The sequence below is a fragment of the Taudactylus pleione genome, unplaced genomic scaffold (genome assembly GCF_031769625.1).
Source record: "Taudactylus pleione unplaced genomic scaffold, aTauple2 ptg000005l, whole genome shotgun sequence".
Classification (NCBI taxonomy): domain Eukaryota; kingdom Metazoa; phylum Chordata; class Amphibia; order Anura; family Myobatrachidae; genus Taudactylus; species Taudactylus pleione.
This window is the reverse complement of record NW_028284408.1, coordinates 27,053,871-27,068,495: the sequence shown is the minus strand read 5'-3', so window position 1 is coordinate 27,068,495 and position 14,625 is coordinate 27,053,871.

Here is a 14,625-nt window from a genome sequence, read left to right as displayed (position 1 = left end):
TAGAGCAGAGGATTAGGTAGACAATGAGTGGAGGGGGAAGTACACATGATAATTGTGTGGATGAGTTGATAAAATGGTAAAACAGCTCAAATTTCTACATTAGAAATTGGTAGCTGACTAGACTGATGTAATAAAAACTGCAATATTCTAAAAAAAATGTAGTCTTTTTTCATTTGTTGAAAGTACAACCTAAGGAAAAGCAGGACGCCCAGGGTGTCATCTCTAAATTGTCTTTAGATTTTATTCCCTATATACCCTATTGCAGAGAAGGCACATTCAGGCTCTATGCCATGTCCATATCTTCAGATGAGATATCACCTGCTGATTCAGATGTTCTTGTGTCAGACTCATCATCGTTATCATCTATTAAGCAGAGTTACATGATGATCATCATCATCATCGTTGGCGTTGTTTAAACAAGAGGAGGATGGAGCAGTCATTATTATGGATGAAGAGGGCGTTGTAGATTGTGAATGTTCAGTAGCGCACTTTTTGTAGAGAACAGCACAAGGTGAAGGCCGTGCACTAGACGACACAACTGGAATTCAGTAGCTACAAGTTTTCCAATTTGTACCATTACATTTGGACCATCTGTGACAATTGCGACAATATAATTTTCAAGCGTCACATTAAACTCATTTAAACGTGCTTTCAAAATGTCGACATATTTCTGCAGTCATCGATCCATGAACTCTGACCAGACTCAAACTCCAGAATTTGTTTTGGCCATGTTTGGCCAAGATACTGTTCATATATCTTTTATTAGCAATAAAGGTCCATTTATCAAATGCATCTGAAATCCCCCCCCACACACACACCTTTTTAAAATTACTTATTTCCTTGAACACATTTGATTTCATTTTCATGACATAATTCACAACTCTATAACGTATGGCAGTCGGTAAATCAACATACCCTTTAGCAATGAATAATTGCCTCAAATCCTGTGATGTAGAATAAATGTTGAACGCCAGTCCGTCTATAGCTGTAATTCGCCCTAAAGTTGCATCCAGTGTAGACCCAAAATAATAGGATTTTTTTTATTTCATAGGTGGACCTGTATCAGTATTCATATGACTTGAACTTGGTATAACCATGGCCTCTTTTAGTCGTACTTTTATTTTATGTTTGGCAGCTAAATATTTATGCACACCTTTTGTATAATGGCCCAAGGCTTTTAAAATAGCACTGCTGTTATGCAAACTGGGCACCCACAGCTTAGCGAGCGGACAGGAAAAAAATTAAATAAATACTCCCCGCCCTGATTCAGAGCGTGCGCTCGCAAATAGCGGGCGGCTCTGAATCAGGCCCCAAGTTCAGTGTAAGCTTGAAACTTTGGGTGTGGCTGGATAGCAGGCGAACTGTCCCACGCAAAGAAGAAAAAAACATAAACACAAGTAAACTTAACTTCTGGGAAATTCAGACAAAGTGTGAGCGCTGGAAACAATGGTAATCTGTCAGTCACAAGGAAACAGCACTGGTTGTCAGGTCCAAGGCACAAGAACATGAATCCAGAGTGGCTGGAATATGGAAGAATACATCCAGAAAATACAATGACCAACAAGGTGCATGGTGCGGGGCTGGAGAAAATAGTCAGTGAGACAGGTGCAGATGATTAAAGGGGGAGCAGGGGGAATTTCTGAGTACCTAGAAACCCCCCCTGACGACCAATTCCCCCTTCTACCTTTGCCAAAAGAGAAAAAAAAACTTTATCAACATTCCGGGACTGCAGGGGGCTGGGGGGCCCCTTGAATCTTCGGGCCCTTGGGCAACTGCCCATCAAGCCCAATGAAAGAGACGGCCCTGGGCATAATGTGTATAGGGGCTGTACTGTGTGTTGTACAAGGGGCTGTACTGCATGGTGTACAAGAGGCTGTACTGTGTGGTGTACAAGGGGCTGTACTTTCTGATGTATACGGGGCTGTACTGTGTGGTGTACAAAGGGCTGTACTGTCTGGCATAATGTGCAATAAGGGGCATTACTGTGTGGCATAATGTGCAATAATGGGTGCTACAGTGGTATAATGTGAATAAGGGGCTATATTGTGTGGCATAATGTGAATAAGGGGTACTACTGTGTGATATAATGTGAAAGGGGCTTTACTGTGTGGTGTAATTTGAATTGGTACTATTGAGTGGTCACATCCCATCCCTGTGAGGCCACGCCTCTATTTTTGGCACACACCTTCAACGTGCACTGTACATAATTATACTGGGGGGAGGGCACCAATGTTTAGTTGTGGCTCTGCTATCGAGACGACATGCTCCCTCTTTTTATCATACCAAATACACACCCACTTGAGAGAACCCCAATCAGTGCTTACCAGTGCTTGAGGAGAAACCCAATCACTGCTCCCTAGCAACAGGACCCTTGACGAGCATATCAGACACAATCAATGAGCCCATTACTTTTGGTCCATTCATTTTTAGACACAAATGATTGATCTCCAATTGCCCTAGGATCTCAGGATTTGTTTTAAAGGACGGTAACATGATTTACTGGTCTAATAATAAATGGAAATACAACTTTAAGAAAGATAGTAGAACTAGCTCAGAGAACCACTTTATCTTCAAATATATTTAAAGAGGCTTCCTTGCACCATAATGCCTTCAGTTCTCCAAATCTTCTGGCAGAGGCAATTGTCACTAAGAAAACTAAATTTAGTCTTGTCCATCTCAAAGGTACTTTAAGCATTGGATCAAATGGTAAATCCATTAACATCTTAAGTACTTAAATTAGGTTACACAGCCACAAACGATCTGAAAGAGGGGATAATTCTTTTCACTGCTTGGAAGAAAACAAGTAATCATTGAAATGGAGGCCAACTTGGTCCCCAAGAAAATAAACACTCAATGTTGAGTCCTACATACCTTGAGTGTAGATAAACCCACACTGATAACACCCTGTAGTAAAGGTAAGGAAGAGTGCAATAGTTTCCCCAGTTGAATGTATTCTGGATTTACATCAACTAATTCTCGGCCAAACTCTTTAATTCACTATTGAAGAGTTCTGTTTTCTAACAAAAAATAAAAATAAACCCTATTCAGGTGATAAGACATCAATGACCAAGTTGTCATATTATAATGATAAAATTATTTTGTATCTTATTTTATATATGTAGCTTTGGAGAAAAGCTTTACATATCCCTTTTGATTAATGCTTGTGTTTTATATAACCTATTATTGAATTGCTAAGGTATCGTTTGTAATGGTCTCTTTTTCATGCTAACAATATTTGGATATCCAGGTTTAATATATGTAATTTGTTATTCTTTATTCATTTACCTTTGGGAGCCAAGTTTGCAGTTCTCTGGTTTATTTCTTAAGCTGCATACACACACACAACGATTTTTTGAACGATTATCATTAGACGATATCGTTTAACAATAATCGTTTGAAAAAATCGTTCACTTTCTGAGTCAAACGTTGAACGATAATCGTTCATGCGCGTTCACGTTTGTATTTTATTCAGACTTTTCAACTCAACGATTTTCATTAAGGGAATATGCAAAAAATCATTTGTAGTTCAAAAAAATCGTTCATTACACTTTAAAAAATCTGACAGATAATCTGACAGAAAATCGTTCATAAAATCGTTGGTAACAAAATCGTTGTGTGTGTATGCAGCTTTATTTTTAGTCTGCATGAAATGTTAATTATAAACTTTGATACTCCCTTATCTCTTTGCAGTTAAGGTTCAATTTCCATGCCACTAATATACTCAAATATAGCTCTTCTATATTTGGGTATATTTATTATTTCAATGATCACTTTGACGATCTTTCTCAGCATTGCAAGTTATGAAAGGAAGAAGAGGAAAGGCATAAATTAGCTGAAAAATCTATGGAATTGAAAATATGTCCACTCCTCCTGTACCCTAAAACTGTGGCAAGAGAAGAATCTTGGCAATAATGTCTAGTTAAGGTAGGTAGGCTTTATCAATAGCTGGAGCATTTCCTGATTTAGAGACCACTCCCCTTGAATTACTTGCCTGTGACTCACAGAACATAACATAATAATCCAATTTTTTTACATTACATAACACTGGTCAACAACAATTTTGTCCCAAGGTAAAATCTAATTGGTTATTTGGATTCACCTATTAGGCTTAATTCTCTTGTGGCATCATGTTTATTTTCGTCATTTAGAATAATCACGGGACATAAAAAATGTATTATATTTTTTACTATTAAGCAGAATTTCCAGAATTGATAATGCTGAGAGGATAAATTTAATCAGAGCAGAGAACTGTGGTTGAAACCTGTGGAGATCCAAAGGTCATTGCACTTCTGATAGGTTGTACCAATTACTGTACTGCTGTTTTTTTATGTAGGGACAAGCAAAACCACTATGTACAGAAGAATTGGCTAACACATACCTAAGTTATTCCATGCAAGAAAAATGTTGTGAACAGTTCACTTGTTGGCTTTGATAAAGCTTCCTACTATGCACATTAAGCTTCGACTTTGTTAAAGCGATGGATAAAACATAATCTGGATTCACATACTTGGGAAATAAAGATTCCTGATGCTAAGATTAAAGAAGGTATTTTTGTAGGCTCTAAGATCAGAGAATGGAGATTTGAAGGAGAATTAGGAAAGCTGCCTTGCCGAGTTTTCAAAGTATCTGCCCAAGCTTTCTGGGCAATCACATGTTCGAAAACTCTTCTGAAATAGTGGGTGACCTTCTTACATCTCACAACACAATGGGATGCAATATGTCATTAACCACTTGCCTGGCGTGGTCAAATCAGATGTGACCATAACAGACTGGGCCTTCCCTGATCGCCACATCTGATGCAACCAGTCTAGAGACAGCCCCGCGGCACCCACACACGGCAGCTGCAGAGAGGAAGGGGCAGTCACCGGGAAAATAGGCAAACGTAGCCGGTCCTCCTCTAGCACCCCGCCATCTGGCTAGAGACAGCTCGGCAGCGGCACCATCCAGCGGCTGCACAGTGGATAGAGCAGCCGCCAGGTAAAAACAACAACTCGCTGTCCTCCACAAACCCCTGTCTACCCCCACCGCTGCCTAGTTAGAGGCAACCCGGCGGCTGCAGAATGGAAGGAGTATCTGCCGGGAAAATAGTCAGAAGCAGCCCAACTCTATTCCCCCCCCTGCCGCCGCTGCTGCCTACATAGAAGCAGCCCAGCACTAGTCCACCGTTGGCTGTTCTTTCCTCTATCCAGCCGCTATGTGTAGCAATGTGTCGTCCCTCAATGTATGTATAAACAGCAGAGCCCATATATATGTATGTATATGTGTGTGTGTGTGTGTGTGTATATATATATATATATATATATATATAACTGCAACCGTGAGGGAGACATTCAAAGTGGCTTATAAATGAACAAGTCTCCTTTGGATTGTCAACGTTTCATGAATTTAATTCATTTCATCAGGATATAGAAAACATGTAAAGCGTACATACCTTTATAGTCATCACCTCATGAAGACGCCGTCCGTCCACCCGGAAGCGGAAACTGACTCCAAAGGAGACTTGTTGTTCATTTATAAGCCGCTTTGAGTGCCGCCCTCACGGTTGCAGTTATACATTTCCTGGTCACGATCAGGACAAGGGAAGGCACCAACGCAAAGAACTCTATGGAGGTAGTGAGTGCCAGCACGCTTGTTATGTTTATATATATATATATATATATATATATATACACATACACACACAATACTGTGCAAAAGTTTTAGGCAAGTGTGGAAAAAATGGTGCAAAGTAAGAATGCTTTAAAAAATAGAAGTGTTAATAGTTTATTTTTATCAATTAACAAAATGCAAAGTGAATGAACAGAAGAGAAATCTAAATCAAATCAATATTTGGTGTGGCCATCCTTTGACTTCAAAACAGCATTAATTCTTCTAGGTACACTTCCACACAGTTCTTGAAGGAACTCTGCAGAGAGGTTGTTCCAAACATCTTGGAGAACTAACCACAGATCTTCTGTGGATGTAGGCTTGTCCAAATCCTTCTGTCTCTGCATGTAATCCCAGACAGACTCGATGATGTTGAGATCAGGGCTCTGTGGGGGCCATATCATCACTTCCAGGACTCTGTGTTCTTCTTTACGCTGCAGATAGTTCTAAATGACAATGGCTGTATGTTTGGTGTCATTGTCCTACTGCAGAATATTTAGAGACAATCAGACGCCTCCCTGATGTTATTGCCTGATGGATAAGTACCTGCCTGTATTTCTCAGCATTGAGGACACCTTTAGTCCTGACCAAACCCCCAACTCCATTGCTGAAATGCAGCCCCAAACTTGCAAGGAACCTCCACCATGCTTCACTTTGGCCTGCAGACACTCATTATTGCACCGCTCTCCAGCCCTTCAGTGAACAAACTGCCTTGTTACAGCCAAATATTTCAAATGTTGACTCATCAGTCCAGAGCACCTGCTGCCATTTTCTGCACCCCAGTTCCTATGTATTTGTGCATAGTTGAAGCGCTTGGCCTTGTTTCCACATCAAAGGTATGGCTTTTTGGCCACAATTCTTCCATGAAGCCCACTGCTGGCCAGACTTCTCAGAACAGTAGATGGGTGTACCTGGGTCCCACTGGTTTCTGCCAGCTCTGAGCTAATGGCACTGCTGGACATCTTCCGATTTCGAAGGGAAGTAAGTATGATGTGTCTTTCATCTGATGGCTGCTCCTTGGATGACCACTGCATCTACGGTCCTCAACATTGCCAATTTCATTGTGCTTCTTCAAAAGAGCTTGAACAGCACATCTTAAAACCAGAGTCTGCTTTGCCTTGGAGAGACCTTGCTGATGCAGTATAAGTACCTTATGTCTTGTTGCTGTGCTCAGTCTTACCATGGTGTATGACCTGAAACGGTCTTCCACAACCACATCTTTATAGCAGAGTTTGGCTGTTCCTCACCCAGTTTTTAAGACTTCTACACAGCTGTTTCAGTTAATGACTGTGTTTCAACCTATACATGAAAATGATGATCATTATCACCCATTGGTAGGACTGGTTATTCATACAGCTGACTATAATTCTACAAAATCCATGACTTTGTACAAGTGTACCTAGAAAAAAATTATATGGTTTTGAAGACAAATGTTGGTCACACCAAATACCGATTTGATTTAATTTCTCTTCTGTTCATTCACTTTGCATTTTGTTAATTAATAAAAATAAACTGATAGCACTTCTATTTTTGAAAGCATTCTTACTTTGCACCATTTTTTCCACACCTGCCTAAAACTTTTGCACAGTACTCCAAACAGACTTACACAGTGAGCATCACCAGGGTATTTCTAACATGGAAAAGGGTTACCAAGGTACGTGGCTGGTTGGCTGACTGACTCAGGGATGTCTCTATTAGGGATGTCTCTATTAAGAGTCCCGAGGTAATAAAATACAGGAGAAAACCGAACAGAGCTACTTTTTAAACTAGTCTGTCTCTTTGATCCAGTTTTAGGTAGTAGAGAAATTTATGGGTGTTTAAAAATTGATTGTATTCAAATACCTGACCTGGTAGAGACATTTATAAATATGAATTCAGCACAAAAAATACTATAAGTAGTAGCTATTTTTTATCCTTAGAACACACAAATGTCTTGTCCCCCCATTGCATCTACCACTACACTTACCTTTCCTGCACCATGGAATGCTGAAAGTGACTTTAGGTTTATTCCAACCAATGTTTCCATTCCCACTATTATTGCTTTGCTTCTCGCGCTTCCTTGATGATTTATGAAGGTCGCACCTGCTCTATTGTCTGAGAATGCTCTGAGATGCATTGTTCAATCATGTACCCTACTGCTGTCTTTTCTAGTATATTTGTTACTTTGTTTTTCTTCCCTTGAGCACGTCCCTTGTGTTATCCCTGCAAGGAGGTGAGCATCTCATGCCATAACACTGCAGTCTGCTCTTAGTATTAAGTAAACCATTCATTATCCATAAAAATAAAGATACTCCATGTATGTTTAATCCTGGATTTGCCACCAGGTGGAACCCCTTGGTGTTCCACGATAATCTGATATTATGATCTAGAGAGGTTTGCTTTTGATCCACAGTTCGTAACTTCAGATGAAGACTGCACATGTGCCATCTTGCCCGGGTAATCACCCCTATGGTACAGGAAATTATGCCTAACAAACAAAGAACTTTCCTTAGTTACCCAGTTGTCTGCAGTTGATGTGCCAGGCACTGTATCTCTTAAGACATTTAAAAGTTACCTTGTTTTGTATGTTGTTTATTATTACTCCTTAGATTTTATCTGATGTGAAGGAATTAGTTGGTTCTTTGCTGTACATTGCAGCATGTAGACGCAATGCCCTGCCTTTTGCTACTTGTTTTGACCACCACTGTCCATTTACTTTAGAATAAATCTTTAATTGCCTGATGTGCTGGGACCACTTCTTACAGCTGCACTCCTCATAAATGGAAGTATATTTCTGATATGGATGCACAGTGTCATTCATCCCCAAGAAATGGTGCTTAACATTATCCAGATCAAATTTTCAAGGTGGTTCCTCACAAGATTTCCTGCAGCAGTGAGAACATTTTCCACATCCACATTTGTTAGACCTTATCCTTATCTAGTTAGCAAGTAAAAAGTCACTTAAATGATGGGGAAACTAAAGTTTCCACATGATTTAAGTATCACAGCTATGTAGGAAAGGGTTAACAGAGAAGATAATTGTTATCTTCTCCGTTAATGCCTGACTGCTTCAACAGCGCATTGCAGAGAGCAAGTCATTGCCCTCTACAGCGCATACCGTTTCTGCTATGTCGCAGGCAACAAACCCCAGGATTTTGGTACTTACCGATAAATCCCTTTCTCCGATTCCATAGGGGACACTGGAGGCTTCATGACAGTAGGGTATAGATGTGTGCTAGCTGGGAGCTCCTCCCCTCTCTATACCCCCCTACAAGCCCAGTCTTAGGAAACTGTGCCCGAGGAGAGCTGGAAAACAAACGGAAGAGGAGGAGGTGAAGCAAGTACACATAATAACAACAAACACCACGTGTACTTGCTTCACCTCCTTGGAAAAACAGTAAAACGAAGAAAAACCAAAACAGTCATAACATATAATGACAACAACCATGGCAGGAAGGAACAGCGCAGGGTGGGCGTCCAGTGTCCTCTATGGAATCGGAGAAAGGGATTTATCGGTAAGTACCAAAATCCTGTTTTCTCCTTCCTCCACTAGGGGCCACTGGAGGCTGCATGACACCCAGAGTTCCCATCACGGGCGGGAGAGCACTGAGAACCCTACAGAACAGTACGGTCATACTGTGATGCAGAGGCCGCAAACATGTGAAATCGTTCAAAACCGAACAAAGATATGCCGCCGGGAAAGTAACTCCATGGAAACCCCGCGAGCAGTCACCCATGAGGAACCCACCAAGCGAGTGGAAGCGCCATGGTGTTGAGAGTGTGTCCACTCCCACGGCCTCCAGGTCTCTCATCCGAGAGTAGTACAGAGGCAGTTGATGATTCTGTCTGGACGTCATGAGATCGACTTGCGGAAGGCCCCACGTTTGGACAGGTTGTTGAAACACCTAGGGAGGGAACGCCCACTGCCCGGGGTGCACGCCCTAATGGCTGAGGTAGTCGGCCTCCCAATTTTCCACACCTGGAATGAATGTTGCTGATATCGCCGCGGCGTACCTTTCCGCCCAGAGCAGGATGCGGATTACATCCTTCATTGCCGCCCGACTTCTGGTGCCACCTTGTCAGTTTATGTACACGACTGGCCTGACGGCTTGACCCCGCAACAACTGATGTGCTAACTGAAGAGCATAGAACACTGCCCCTAATTTTAAGATGTTTATCGGCAGTATTGCTTCCGGTGGGGTCCAGCGGCCCTAAAAGTGGCTCTCCAGAGTCACTGCCCCCCACCCTCTCAGACTCGCATCTGTGGTGAGGAGAGTCCAATCCCACACCCCAAACCTCTTGCCCTCCAACAGGTGAGACTAGCTCAGTCAGCAGAGAAGAGATATCAAAGTTTTTGGGATTTAGCTTCATGCACTGGTGAAGGAAAAGATGGGATCCTGACCATTGAAAGAGGAGGTCCAGCTGAAATGGCCTGGAGTGGAAACAGCCATAGGGGATGGCCTCGAAAGTCATCACCATCTTCCCGCGGAATCGTATGCAGAAGTTCACCGATACTCACCGATGTTGGAGAACCAGCCTCATCATCTCCTGAATGGATGTTGCCTTTCCCTGAGGAAGGAAGACCCTCTGACTAACAGTGTCCAGGATCATCCCCAGAAACTGGAGCCTCTGTGTCGGCTGCAGATGGGACTTGGGAAAGTTCAGGATCCACCCATGTTTTATTAGGAGCCTGAGAGTCACTACGACAGTGTTCCCAACCTCGGTCCTCAATGCACACTAACAGTTCTCGTTTTAGTGATATCTATGCTTGAGCACAGGAAGTTAAATCAAAATAACTTAGGTACTAATTAAGTCACCTGTGCTCAAGTATGGCTGTCCTTAAAAGCTAGACTGTTAGTGTGCCTTGAGGACCGTGGTTGGGAATCCCTGCACTACGATGTTTTGTAGTAACTGGTCTCTGGAATGAGCTTTCAGGAGGAGATTGTCCAGGTAAGGGACAATTGTGAACCCATGTCCGAAGGAGACCCATAATCACTACCATCACCATGGTGAATACTCTGGGGGCCGATGACAAGCCGAAGGGCAAGGCCTGGAACTGGAAATGTGAGTTTAATGGCGAAACGAAGAAACACATGGTGAGGCGGCCAGATTGGAATGTGAAGGTAAGCATCTTTGATGTCTAGAGATACCATGAATTCGCCTTTCTCTAGCCCTGCAACGACAAATTGAAGGGCTCTCAAGTAGGGATTGAGGGCCCGATTCAAACCCGCTCGCTAGGATGAGTTCGCTCGTAGCTGATGATGGTTCACAATGTGTGCATGCATATGCATCTCACTGAGCCTGCGCGAACTAGTCCAAGCAATCGGGAAACGTTCGCTCGCTGGGCATAGACTGCTCGCCAGACTGAGTGACAGAAGAAGCCTTTGTGGGTGGTCACAGGGGTTGGTCTTTGAGAACGGGGGAGTGGAGGTGCGAACGCAGGCAAACCTGAGCGTCTCAATGCCATTCCAGAGGCATGCATAATTAAGACAAAACATCATAGTACACGTTACCTGGCTGGATTTTGCTCTGAAATGATCGCAGTGCTTGTGGTAGGGTATGGTCACCCACAAGCGTTGCGTTCGTATACGAGGGTACCCGATGGTTGCATACACTTCCGGGAGATGACGTGCATTAGTGGGTGTCTTAAGACAGGTTGGTGGGCGTCTGCATACACAGGGCGATCGCGCGCCAATACATAGTGGGCATGCTTATGCCTTGCCGTGCGATTGCCTGCCTTGCTGTTAGTTGGCCAAATTTGCATACACTTCGAGCGAGCGCATCTAGCGAGCAGGTCTGAGATCCTTCAAGTTCAGAATAGGTCTGACCGATCCCATCTGGCTTCGGAACCACAAACAAACTGGAGTAGAATCCCTGTTTGATTTGATGCGTGGGAACTTGTACCAAGACCCAAGCGGTCAGAAGTTTGTCTATCGCTTCCTGTAATACAACACTCCTGTAGCTGGAAACTGGCAAACCTGTGGTGAAAAACTGAGCAGGAGGTTGGTACTGGAAATAGAGTTTGTATCCCTGGGTGGTGAGGTCCCAAACCCAGGCATCTGGACAAGATTCTGCCCATACTTCCCTGAAGTCCCGAAGACGAGCTCCCACCCTGGAGGCCCCCAGGTGAGAGGGAAACCAGTCATGCACTGGGTTTGGTGGTGGACTTAATGTTGTTGAGCAGAGGGTGCTGTGGATCTACCAAGGCCTCTGGAACCACAAGAAATTGAAGGTCCTCCCCTGGAGCGGCCTCAATCTTCCCAGGGCCTGAAAGGACTGAAAGGAAGATCCATAAAATGGCTTAAGTAGACTTACCCCCAGTAGCCTGGGAAATCTACTTATCCAGTTCTGGGCCAAATAGTACATGTGAAAGGTAGATTTTCTACCACTCTCTTTGATTCTGCATCTGCCTACCACTGTCAAGGCCAAAGCGCTCTGTGTGCTGATAGCGCCAAGGCCGAAGTTCTAGAGGCGAGATTACAAACATCCTTAGACGCCTCTCCAAGATAGGAAGCCGATACCCATATTCGTTCTGCTCGATGAATAAGGTCCTCAGCAGCCCACAGCCCATCAGCTAGCTGTTTAGCCCAAGATTCACTTGCCTTGTTGGTCCAGCAGCTCACTATTGCAGGACGAAGAGTCACACCTGCTGCTGTATATATGGACTTTAGAGTGTTCTCCAACTTCCTGTCCGATGTTTCCTTTAATGAAGTGGCCCCAGGAACCGGTAGAATAGGAGAAGTCTCATATAGTTTCATGCTGTCTGCAGGGAACAGGTAGGCAGACAAAAGCCGACGGGACAGCTGGAAGTTTTATCCGGGTGTTCCCAAGCTGCGGTCAGGAGAGAATCCAGTTTCTCCGATACTGGAAAATAGGCAGCTTGCCTTGCTTCTTTAAAAAGGACGGCCGCGCAGGACCTTGGTCCTTCTCCTCTACCTTTAACACCTGGCGGATTGCTGAAATCAACGCCTCTATCCCCTGGGACACAGGTTCTGGCTCCTCCTGGAGCTGCTCCTCTCCATTGTCCTGTGTATATTCACTCTCCTCTAGAGTGAGCATATCCTCATCCTCTGAGTCATCCGACTGGAGGACTGAGGGAAACATTCTCTTGGAGAGCTGTGGAGAATGTACCGCGGACGGAGCACAGGACGGTGCCTTGGCTTTTGTGAGCCCTTCCATAGATTGTGCTAAGGACCGTGCCCAGGCGGTTCATCTAGAGTAGTTGCTTGAGACCTGGAAACCTCTCTATCCTTACGAAAAGCCTCCAGCTCTTCAGACAGGTGCAACATAACCAATGTGAATTGCGCCGCCAATGTCGGCGGTTCCTGCACCAAATTGTATTACAATTTTCGCACAGGGAGCTAGATGATTGCCCCTGTGAAAACCTATCTGCACATTTCGTGCAAGTAAAAGGACTTCAGTGAAGCCTTAGAGCCCTTTCCAGCCATGGTACACAAACACTGAAAACAGATACAGCACAGTAGCGTAGTGGACAGTGAAACAAAAGGCAGAGAGGTAGGAGAGGACGTCAAGAGGGGGAGGAGAAACACAGCCGCCCTAACAGCGGCCCTAGCAGTGCTAGAAACGCTAGGCACAGATAGGACAGTAACCAATATTAAAATTGAACATAGTTACTATGTTCCCTAAATGCTCTCCTGACCAGCCTAACCCTCACTCACAGTTCCAGGGTAAGCTGTCTCAGCGTGGTCAGCAGCAGCAGGAGCTATGTAGGGATCTCCGCAGCAGGTATCCGTGTAATGGGCACCAGCATATATGGAAGCGCTGGGAGCAAAGAGCAGATTCACGAAGATAGGCTCATCCCCAGACGCTATGGCACCTGTTTTGAACTTTCAGCGGTAGCATACTACTGCTGATTACATCTACAGACCATCCGCTTATACTGCCTGGTTACCGAGCCAAGATCACACTCACACTCTGTCATTGCTGCAGGTGGAGGTCTGGCCAATGGGGGACCGTGATACGCGTTGCACACAGCGACATGCACTGCTCCCCTGAGACAGTGGTCTCTGTAGCCAGGGACCCATGCGCTAACTGCAAGCAGTTGTGATAGGGTCCTCCCAGCAGCTCCACGGTGCAGACAGGCAGGGGGCAGCCGCTGATGGTCATAGCCTCATTGCTCTTTTCATCTGTAGAAAACACTATAATAAGACTTTAATATGCCCTGAGAAGTCCCAAACGTGACCAGCTCCCTCAGGCAAAATACAAAGACTGGGCTTGTAAGGGGGTATAGAGGGGGAGGAGCTAGTCACACTCTCTAAATTTTAAAGTGCCAGCTCCCAGTTAACACACATCTATACCCCTCTGTCATAAAACCTCCAGTGTCTCCTAGTGGATGAAGGAGAACACTAACACTAAGAAAAGCCTTAAAAACGTACCTTATATTACACCATCTGATAATGGCGTCATTAAATTGGCAGGGGCAAACCATCCAATCGGTCCCTGCATGCTGCTGAAACTCCTCCCACTCTCCTCCCCTCATTCGGCAATTGCACTGCAAGTGAACACGAGCAGTGTAATTACAAGGCTAAAAACTGTGTGTGTGTTCAAGGCAGAAGGTGGAGATATATATATATATATATATATATATATATATATATATATATATATATTTTATTTTTTTTTTTTTTGTGCAGAGTTGGGGCACGCTCAGAGCATTACAATCTTTTCAGACAACCAAAATTAATTTTTGCTTTTTCCTGCATGGCCGAGAAAATCACAGGTAAATTGGTAATAATAGCAACAATATTGGCCGAAAATATTCAAGCTAATATAGCAATTATTGCGAGAGACCCCTTAATATTTTAGCATTGTAGCACCTCCTATGGCAGCAAAAAAAAAAAGTTCCTTCCTCCAGGGACTACATTTCAAACTGTTGTGGAGGCTGACAACTCTCTTTGGGCTGAAAATTACATGTACTTTTTTTGTACAGAAAAAAAAAAAAAGTTCCAGGACAAATACTGTGTGAAGCAGGGACTTACA